This window comes from Rhinolophus ferrumequinum, chromosome 5 (assembly GCF_004115265.2).
Source record: "Rhinolophus ferrumequinum isolate MPI-CBG mRhiFer1 chromosome 5, mRhiFer1_v1.p, whole genome shotgun sequence".
Lineage (NCBI taxonomy): Eukaryota > Metazoa > Chordata > Mammalia > Chiroptera > Rhinolophidae > Rhinolophus > Rhinolophus ferrumequinum.
In genome coordinates, this window is record NC_046288.1 from 78,662,759 (window position 1) to 78,672,632 (window position 9,874).

The window sequence follows — 9,874 nt, forward strand, 5'->3', positions numbered from 1 at the left end:
TTATTTTCCCCCATTCTTCCTTCATCATTCTCTGCATTGTTTTGCACATTGCTTTTTTTGCTTAACAGTATATTCTGGACATTCCTGTTATCGCTGTTTAATTAAACTTCCTCGTTTCTTTTTCTTTCTTTTTTTTTTTTTTTTTGCAGTCATATATTCCATGACAGCCACAAGTCTCAAGTATCCTGTCAAGCTACCTGTACTTCTACCTAGTAGCTGACTACAAATTCAGGGATTTACATGACGTGATCACCCGAACATCCCTGCTTATATGGGTGATAATTCTCCAAAATGACTGACAATTCAGGAAAGTGCTATACTTACTATTACAGTTTTATTATAAAGGATACAACCAAGGAACAGCCAAATGGAAGACATACATAAGGCAAAGTGGGGGCTGCAGGGAGTGCAGAGCTTCCATGGCCTGTCTGGGTGTGCCACTCTCAGTGCATTGGTGTGTTCACCAACCTGGAAGCTTCTTCAGCTTGGTTTTTTTAGGGTTTTTTAATGGAATTTCATTGAGTAGGCATGGTTAATTAAATTACTGGCTATCTGATTATACTCAAGTCTCCTCCAGTCCCTCTCCCTTCCCTGGAAATTGGGGATGGACATGAAAGTTCCTTTCCTGTAATCATCTAGCTGGATTTTCTGGTGACTGTCCTCTATCCTGAAGCTATGTAGGGTCTCCCACATCCCCACTAACACCCCCATTAGGCACATCATTAGCATAAACTCAGGTGTGGTTGAAAGGGACTCATGAATAGCAAAAGACACTCCCATCAAAAAATTCCAAGTGTTTTGGAAGCTTGGTACCAGGAACCAGGGACAATAATCAAATATATATATGGTGTGATCAAACAATATGGTGAATGTTTAAATTAAAAAAATTATTAGAATAAGACATTGCTATTAATCCTCAAAATACTCCCCTTTCCTTCGAACACACTTATTCCATCTTGTTTGCCACTTTCTGAAGCAGTTGTGGAAGTCCTCTTTCGTGAGTGTCTTTGATTGTGCTGTCGTGGCTGCCTTGATGTCCTGAATCATTTTGACTTTGGGGAAGAGCCAGAAGTTGCACGGTGCCAGATCTGGTGAATAAGGTGGATGAGGACAGACATATCATAATGTTTTTATTTGACAGAAATTACTATATACTAGAAGCAATGTGTGACACGGAGCGTTGTCATGATGGAGGATGATTTACAGCACACTTTAAAACATACCTTCTCTCAACCGTAGCTCACATCCTATTGACTGCACCGAACAAGTTGGAACTTGTCATACGGTTACTAAGTCTCTACACACTGCTTCCCATATTCAAGATCCCTGCCTTTCTGTTGGATGACACTCAGCAGCAGCTTTCACTGTAATTTTTGATTACAACAGAAAAGCTCCGTGTCACACATTGCTTCTGGTATGGCAATTTCTGTCAAATAACATTACGGTGTGTCCTCATCCACCTTATTCACTGAATCTGGCACTGTGTGACTTCTGGCTCTTCCCCAAAGTCAAAATGACAATGAAAGGTAAATGTTTTAAATCAATTCAGGTCATTGAGGCAGCCATGACAGTGTAACGAAAGACACAAAAGAGGACTTCCAGAACTGCTTCAGAAAGTGGCAAGAACAATGGGATAAGTGTGTTTGAAGCGAGGGAGAGTATTTTGAGGGGGATTAATGGCAGTGTGTCTTTTACTGTAATAAATTTTTTTTTTATTTAAACATTCATCGTATTTTTTTGATCACATCTTGTATATTCGTGGGTTTTTTTTTATTGTTTTTATTTATAAAACACTAAACACTTCTATTACATGAGTTAAGATAGGAGCGAGGAGGATTTATTTGCCTTTCCGGGCCTTGATTTTCTTCAGATAGAATAACAGCTCCTTGTCCTCTAGCAGATAGCCATCTACTCAGCCACATTGGCCTGGTCTTGAAGGATGCGTGCAAGAAGCATACCTTGTTAGAACTGCCCCTCTAGAAGACTGCTGATTTTGACTCATCATATTTCTTCTAAATTTTCTTTGATCGTTTTTTGTTTTATATCTCTTCCTCCTCAGGAGTCAGCTTGTTCCCCTTCTTGCAGCCCAGAGGCCATGCATAATGGGGCTTGTGCCACTGTCGAAAGGTGTGCTGTCTATGAGCATGATGCATGCAGTTCTTTACCAGGGTCTTGGTGTGGACCAACTGTGGTTGGATACATTGTAAACAACATCAATAATCCTTGTTTTGTATCAGTAATCCTTGTTTTACAACACTCAGAGCCCCAGGAGAAGTTCCACACGGCCAGCCTCAGGTCACAGTACTTCTGGTTGCCTCCATGCACAAGGACTGCGTGTATGTGGCAGGGGCCAATCTTAGTGTTGGCAGCAGGGTGTCCCAGCTCATAGTTTGTCTTCTAGTTAGATAAGGTAGAGGCAGGGCCTTCAGGAAAAACCACTAACTGACAGCCATAGGCAGAAAACTAGTAAACCAGGATGTGGTACAAACCAGACAGAGCCAGCCAAAACCAAGAGGTGGTGAGATTCACCTCTAAGTAACCTTCAGGCACATTATATGGTCATTATAATACATTTCTATACCGAATAACACACCCCCTGCACCATGACACTTCCAGAGAGGACCATATGAGGACAAAAAAGGGGTGTGTCAAATTCTGAGGGGGGAACCCTTTCGAGAACTAATAAGAATATTTCTCGCCGTTATTAGCATATTAAAAAGGCTTACTAATAGTAGCAAGCAAGGTTAGGTTTTCTCTATGGTAGAGGCCCAAGAGCAGCCTCTATGGTTGTGGAATAGACTACCTCTTAATAAACTGCTTCTTCTGTATTCAGGCTCACGCTTGAATTCTTTGCTGCACGAAACCAAGAATCCTCTTTCCTGCAACAGTAGGGCTTTCTCTTGCTCCCGGTCTTGCGGCACTTGTGCCAGTTGTCCCAGGGAATGCCCATGGTCCAGCACGGACTACAAAGAGCAAGTATATTTTTTATTATACACAAAAGAATAAAACTAACACATATGCACAACATCTAATTAAGGTAGCTTTTTAAGTCTCTCTCCTTCCCATAGGAAACCACTATCCTGAATTTTGTGCTGTTCATTACCTTACTTTATTATAAGGTTACCTAGATGTATTCCAAAAATATGTACTGTGTCTTTGCCTTTTTTTAACCTCTGGATGAAAAAAGGGGTTCTATGGAAAGTAACCTCTGATCATAAATTCCTAACTGAGTGGGGTCGTGGGGGGTAGTCAGACTCCAGGCACGTGACTTCTTTAGTAAAGGCTTCTTTGCCTCAGGCAATCCCTGACCATTATTTCTGTGCATCTAGGTTAACACACCTTTGAAATGCCTCTTTTTAGACCCCTCGAGAGTGCATGTAATCTTAACTACCCTGTAATCCAATCCCCACCTTACTTTCTCCCACCTTCTTGTAATCTTCCTTATGTCCCCTCCTTAATTTCAAATCCGTAAAAGAAATAGCAAAACTGTTATTCTCCAGAGCATTTGAGATCTTGTTTCCCAGCATATATCATCAGTTTTGGCTCAAATAAACTTTTAAAAATCCTCTACATGTGTGGACATTTCTTATGTTGACAACTTAATGTAAATGGAGTTAACGATTTATGTATACTTTTGTAACTAATTTTCATTTAACACTGTTTCTAAGAGTAATACAAATTTATGCACGTAGCTATAGTTTATTCCTTTTTACTACCTTATAGTAGTTTTAGGAATACAGCACACTTGAATTATCCATTATATTGTTTACTATTATGAACTAACCTGTTAACCACCATTCTCAAATATGTGCAAAAGTTTCTGTAGCTAACATGTCTAGATGTACTGTTATGGACTGAATTCTCTTTTCCCCAAATTCATATTATGAAGCCATAAATTCCTATACCTTAGAATGTGAGTACATTTGGAGATAGGGCCTTTAAAGAGGTAACTAAGTTCAAATGAGGCTGTTTGGGTTGGGGGGCGCTAATCTGTGACTGGTGTCCTTCTAATAAGAGATTAGGACATATAGAGAGAGACACTGAGAATTCAGAAAAGAAAGGCCGACTGGACACTGCAAGAGGATGTCTGCAAACCGAGGAGAGAGACCTCAGAAGAAACCCAATCTGCAAACACCCTGATCTTGGACTTCTAGTCTCTAAAACAGAAAACATTACCGATTTCTGTTGTTTAAGCAACCCAGTATATAGTATTTTTGTCATGCAACCCTAACAAACTAATACAGTTAAAATTGTTGGATGGTAGGATTTGCACATTCCATTTAATTAGTAATGACTATGTTTTCCTGTTAGTTGGACCAATTTACAATCCTGGCAGTGTATGAGAATTTTTGCTGTACATCCTTGCCCAAACCTGATATTGTGAGACTCTACTTTTTTCAGTCTGGTGGAAGAGGAATGGAATCTTATTGTCATGTTAATTGCATTTTCTTGATAACTAAGAGTTGAATATCTTCATATGTTTGTTGCTTGTCAATAAAATGCCTGTTACATCTTTGTCTGCTTTTCTGTTGTGCTTTTTGTTTTTGTTTTCTTACTGCTAGGTAGTATTTAAATTAAAGTAAGATTTATCCTTTAATGGCCTGTCCTCTTTTATATTTATTTAAGAAATTCTTCCCAATCTCTGGAGTAAAAAAAGATACTCATTTTTTTTTTCTGGCTATTTTACTTTAATTATTTAACTATCAATGCATGATCTTCAACCTGTCAGATGTGAGAGTAGAACTGACTAAGTGTATTTAAGCATAGGAAATGGTTTTTGCCCCAAAGACTAAAACAAAATTCCTTTCAAGGCAATTCAATAAAAATCAAACTAATGAGCCTTTTAATAAGCCATTTCTAATATGGGACCAAGACTTTTGGGGTATCTTGGATAGGGTTTTAGATGGAAAAAAGATGGGGTGTGGGTTGATAATTGTTGAATCTAATTTGGTTTATTTATAGGTTTTGGTGGCTTATTAATACAGGTTGCATCACTTGATAAATAATTGGGCCTTTAGTGACTACCTTTTTTTGTTTTCTTAAGATTTCGTACATAGCTGAGTTCCATTTCTTCAGCAAGGACTAGCGATATATCAGGTAACATGTACATAAAGTTAATAGATTTGAAAGTCATACTTTTTTTTTTACTATTATGAAAATTTTCAAAGTAGAGAATAGTGAAATGAACCCAACAATCCAACACCTAGCTTCAGTCATTATTAATATTTGGACAATTTTGTTTCTATTTTTCTCTCTCTTCTTCTCTGCCACATAAACATACTTCATACACCCCCATCCCACTCTCAGCCAGAATTATTTTAAAGCTGATGTTGATCATCATAACATTTCATCTAATATCCAGTGTTTGGATTTTTAATTTTCTCAATGATTCTTCACACTTGTTTCTTTGAATTAGGATTTAAGCTATGTCTATACATTTAATTTGATTGATATTTCTTGTCTCTTTTAATGCATAACAGGGTGTCCTTCCTTTTTTTCTTGACACTTACTTGTTTTAGAGATTGGGTCATTTGTCTAGTTGAATTTCCCATATTCTGGTTAATTCCATCCTATCCTATAATTCAACCTATTCTATCGTGTATTTTCCATAAACTGATAGTTTAACTGTAGATGACTGACCTTTTTTTCAGGGAGGGGGACAAAAATAGTTATGTGGTGGTTTGGAAACATTCTGTTGCCTTAAGATGAGGAAGTGAAAGGCTTCAATAATATTTTGAAGCAGTGTCCTAATATGTAAGAATTAAGGATTATAAAGCAATAATATTCCCACAAACTGTTCCTCTGTACTCCTTTAACTTCCCTGTTTTTACAGATGGGAACACCAAGGCACAGAGAGTTAAATATTTGCCAAAGGTCAACAGCTGATTTAATACAAGTAGTGCTCTTTTTCACCTTTGATTCCTCTTAAATTTTTGCCTCAGTTGTATATGCCTTTACTTGAAAGTATTCGTACATCAGGAAAACGTCAGAGGTGGTCAGGATGGCATCTCTGCCTGCCCAACTAGAGTTTTTGTGACTGAGAAGGTAAGACATTGTACATACTAAACTTTCAACTCTCTTGAGTGGTTCTGTGTGATAGCTAAGATATCGCCAATGTGATAGCTAAGACTTGAGATAGAAAATAATGGAAAGGGACCTTAGTTAGATGGGCCCTAAGCCCATCCTGATAAATCCAGTATGGGAAGAATGCAAGAAAATCTTTATAGGCTACAATGGTAGTTGGTTATTTAGTCCTAAATAATTTTTATTTGTGGTACTTATTCACCTCATTTATTTTTATACTGTAGAATTTGTTTTCCATTTTAGTTTCTACTTATAAATATTAATTAAGTTAATATTAATTTGAAGAAAATGAATTATGTAACAAAATAGAAGAAGTGAAAACTAGAGGGAAGTTACATTCCCCTACAGCTTAGGTAACTGCTGTGAAATCAGTGATGCAAAAAAATCATCTACAAGTCTGGTTACAGTTCACTGAAATATCTTAGAGTTGCTTCATCTGTCCGATGTGGAAAAGTAGTTGGTAGTGGTAGGCTCACTGCTTTTTTTTTTCAGTAACTCCCAGTGAACTGATAGGAATTTGCAAAAAACAATGATTGTAGGTATATGACATTGCTAAAAGCCTTTACCTTGACCGTTTCCTGACTCAATAGAAATGAGTTAGCTGATAGAGAGATAGGAAGGTTTTCTGACTGAAATACAAGTTTCATGAAGCTATTCCTTTGTAAGAAAAAAAGGAATACAATTTCACTAATATTTAAATGCAACATGGAGAGACAATCTCAAGTAAACAGAATACAAATAAAAATTGAGGAATATTTAATGTGATTAGTGTGCTGTCTATTCATAAATTCATTCCAGTTTGAGATACACAAAGACAATTCTCACATAGTTGATACACTATTAACTGTTTTACCCCGTTTGTTTTTAATTGGATTAAATATTAAAAGTATTAATAAGTAGTACTGCATTAATTCTACTTTGCAATGAGCAGCCTTATTTCATCAAAAGTGATAAATTTAATGTCTCATCATCATCCTTTAGTATTATGAAAAGTAAGCTGTAGTATTTCATATTTTTTAATTATCAAGCATAATTCAATTTTTGATTCAGAGTTTTGGAAAACAAATGAATCTATCCAGATGTTTTTCTTGAATGTATCATTTTTTTTCCTAGGATGTAATGGTTAAAAGTTTCAGACAGGACAGAAGCAGTAAAAAAAAGAAAGAAAGAAAGAAAAAAAAAAAGACAAATGAAACAATGTTTTTAAAGACACTGAACATCAGGCAGGGAAGAACCTGAAATTAAGAATATGAACTCTGGGCAAGAGGAAACAAGGTGAGTTCCATGATGGCTCTAACTTACTGCCTTGAGAGAGTTTCCAGGCCACAGCATAGGGAGGGCGAAGACAGGGAGAGCCTGGTGGGCTTCCTCATTTGATGAGACAGAGCTGATATTTTGGTGAAACCAAGGGGGCTAGAGTTTGTAGCAAGAGTACTGGAGAGTAGAGAACTGCACAAAAAGAGAACTCCAGAAATCTGGAAATCACTCTTGAGTTTTCTGGTGAGTACTGATCAATGCATGCAGGTGAGGAAATTACTTGAGACCAAGGAAAGGACCACCCAAAAGTATTACAGGTAATGGAGTCCAGCTCAGAGAGGGCTGGGAATGATGGCTGTTCCCACAAGACAGACTGGAAAAACATTCACAGAGCATTAGGTAGCGTACACAGGAGGGTCTTCCTTCAGTTGTGGGGAATAATTAGCCCTCAACGAGCACTATTCTGTCTTGTGTTTAAAGCAAGACCTGAAAGCATCAAATTGTTTCCAAGTAGCTGTTCCAGAAAAAAGATTTATAGGTATACAAATATATCCAGTACTGAAAAAGGTAAAATTCTCAATGTCTGGCATCCAGGAAAAACTTACCAAAGATGCAAAAAGGTAGAAAAATAGGACCCATAATGAGGAGACAAATAATTGAAACTGTAGAATATGCAGATATTATATTTTAACTTCCATATGTTCAAAACGTTAAGTAGAGATGTGGAGGATAGACACCAAACTCTAGGGATGAAAACTATAATGTGTGAAATATAAAACAGGGTGGAATAATGGCAGATTTCACATTGCAAAAGAAAAGATTCATGAGTTTGAAGACATATCAATAGAAACTACCAAAAATTAATACAGGAAAAAATGACCATTAGCGAGCTGTGCATAATTTTAAGGACTCTAACATGCCTGTAATAGGACACTAAAGGGTGGTGGAAGAAATTTGAAGAAATAGAAAGTTTTTAAATTTGATGGAAACTAAACCCAAAGATTTAAGATCAATGAACCCCAAGCACAAGAAGCATGAGAAAAACTATACCAAGGCACAACATAATAAAATTGCTTAATACCAATGATAAAGATAAAATCTTAAATGAGACCAAGGAAAACAGGCACTGTTTCTAAGTAATTTGGAAACAAAGTTGCAAAGATGAGTATGACATTTCTTTTAGAAATGTCTTTTAGAAAACAATTCAGTTGAGAAGTGAGTAGACATTTACTGTGCTAGAAAGAACCTTGTCAATCTGAAATTCTATGCCCAGAGAAGATATCTTTCAAAACCAGACATACTTTTTCAGACAAAAGCTGGAAGAATTAACCATCAGCAGATCTTCAATACAAGAAATGTTAAAGCAAGTCAAGTGTTTCAGGCAGATGGAAATACACTAGAAGCCAGCAAACTATAGTCTACAACCTGTTATTTTACTGCCTGCAATGTAAGAATGGTTTTTACACTTTTAGAAGGTTATTTTAAAAAACACAAAACAACAAAAAACAAACAAACAAAAATGTCCCTAGACATTGTCAAATTCTTCTTGGGGGGAAAGGCAGAACCGCCTCTAATTGAGAACCACTAACTGTACCCCAGTTAAAATGCAGATTGTTGGAATAAAAAAGCAAGACCCAATTATGTGCTGCTTGTAAGAAACAAATAGGTTTAAAATAAAAGGTGGAAAGTACTTGGGCAGTTTCTTGTAAAGTTAAACATTCATCTATGATATGATCTATGCATTCTAATCAATACTTACCCAAGAGAAAATATTTGTACAAAGACTTACACATATGTTCATAGTAGCTCTACTATTTTGTAATAATATTAGAAATTATTAGCAAAGTATCCATCAACAAGTGAATAGATAAATGTGTACAATAGAACACATGCAATGGAATACAACTCAACAATAAAAAATGAACTATTAATACATACTAAAACATTGATGAATTTCAAAAATATGCTGAAAGAAGCCAGACAGAGGTATATTCTGTGTGATTACATTTATATAAAATCCTAGAAAGGGCAAACTAATTTGTAGAGAAAAAAGATCAGGGGGTAGAGAGGCAGGGGTGGGGTGGGGGTGAGCAGAAGGGAGGGCTACCAAGTGCACGGTGAGACTGGGTGATGGTGAGGATATTCATTATCTTGATTCAGGTGATAGTTTCTTGTGTTTATGCCCTCGTCAAAACATCAGTATCAAATTGTACATTTCAAATATGTGTAGTTCATTGTATGTCGATTATACTACTATAAAGCTTCTACAAAACTTTATCAGAAAAGTGAGATATAACAATATCCTTAATTTTATTTCTTCCAAAATGTGTTAATGTTTTCTTTCATAAGTTGTGAAACTTTGGCGAGTGTGCAATAGTTAGGGTGATTACTGCTGTGATGGTAATGCCTTTTGGAACCCTTTGATATGTTTGAATGTTGAAATAAATGCCTGCAGTTGTAAAGAAGGCTCATCAAGAATACTGAAAATATCAGTTAAATATGTGATGTTATTAGTTATATATTGTCTTTGGAA

The 9,874-nt window shown here is 36.4% G+C and overlaps 1 pseudogene; it reads right to left on the reverse strand.

Moving 5' to 3' along the window:
• Positions 1-1,776: 1,776 nt before the first annotated feature.
• LOC117022123 (40S ribosomal protein S8-like) lies at positions 1,777-4,500 on the reverse strand (annotated as a pseudogene).
• Positions 4,501-9,874: the final 5,374 nt, after the last annotated feature.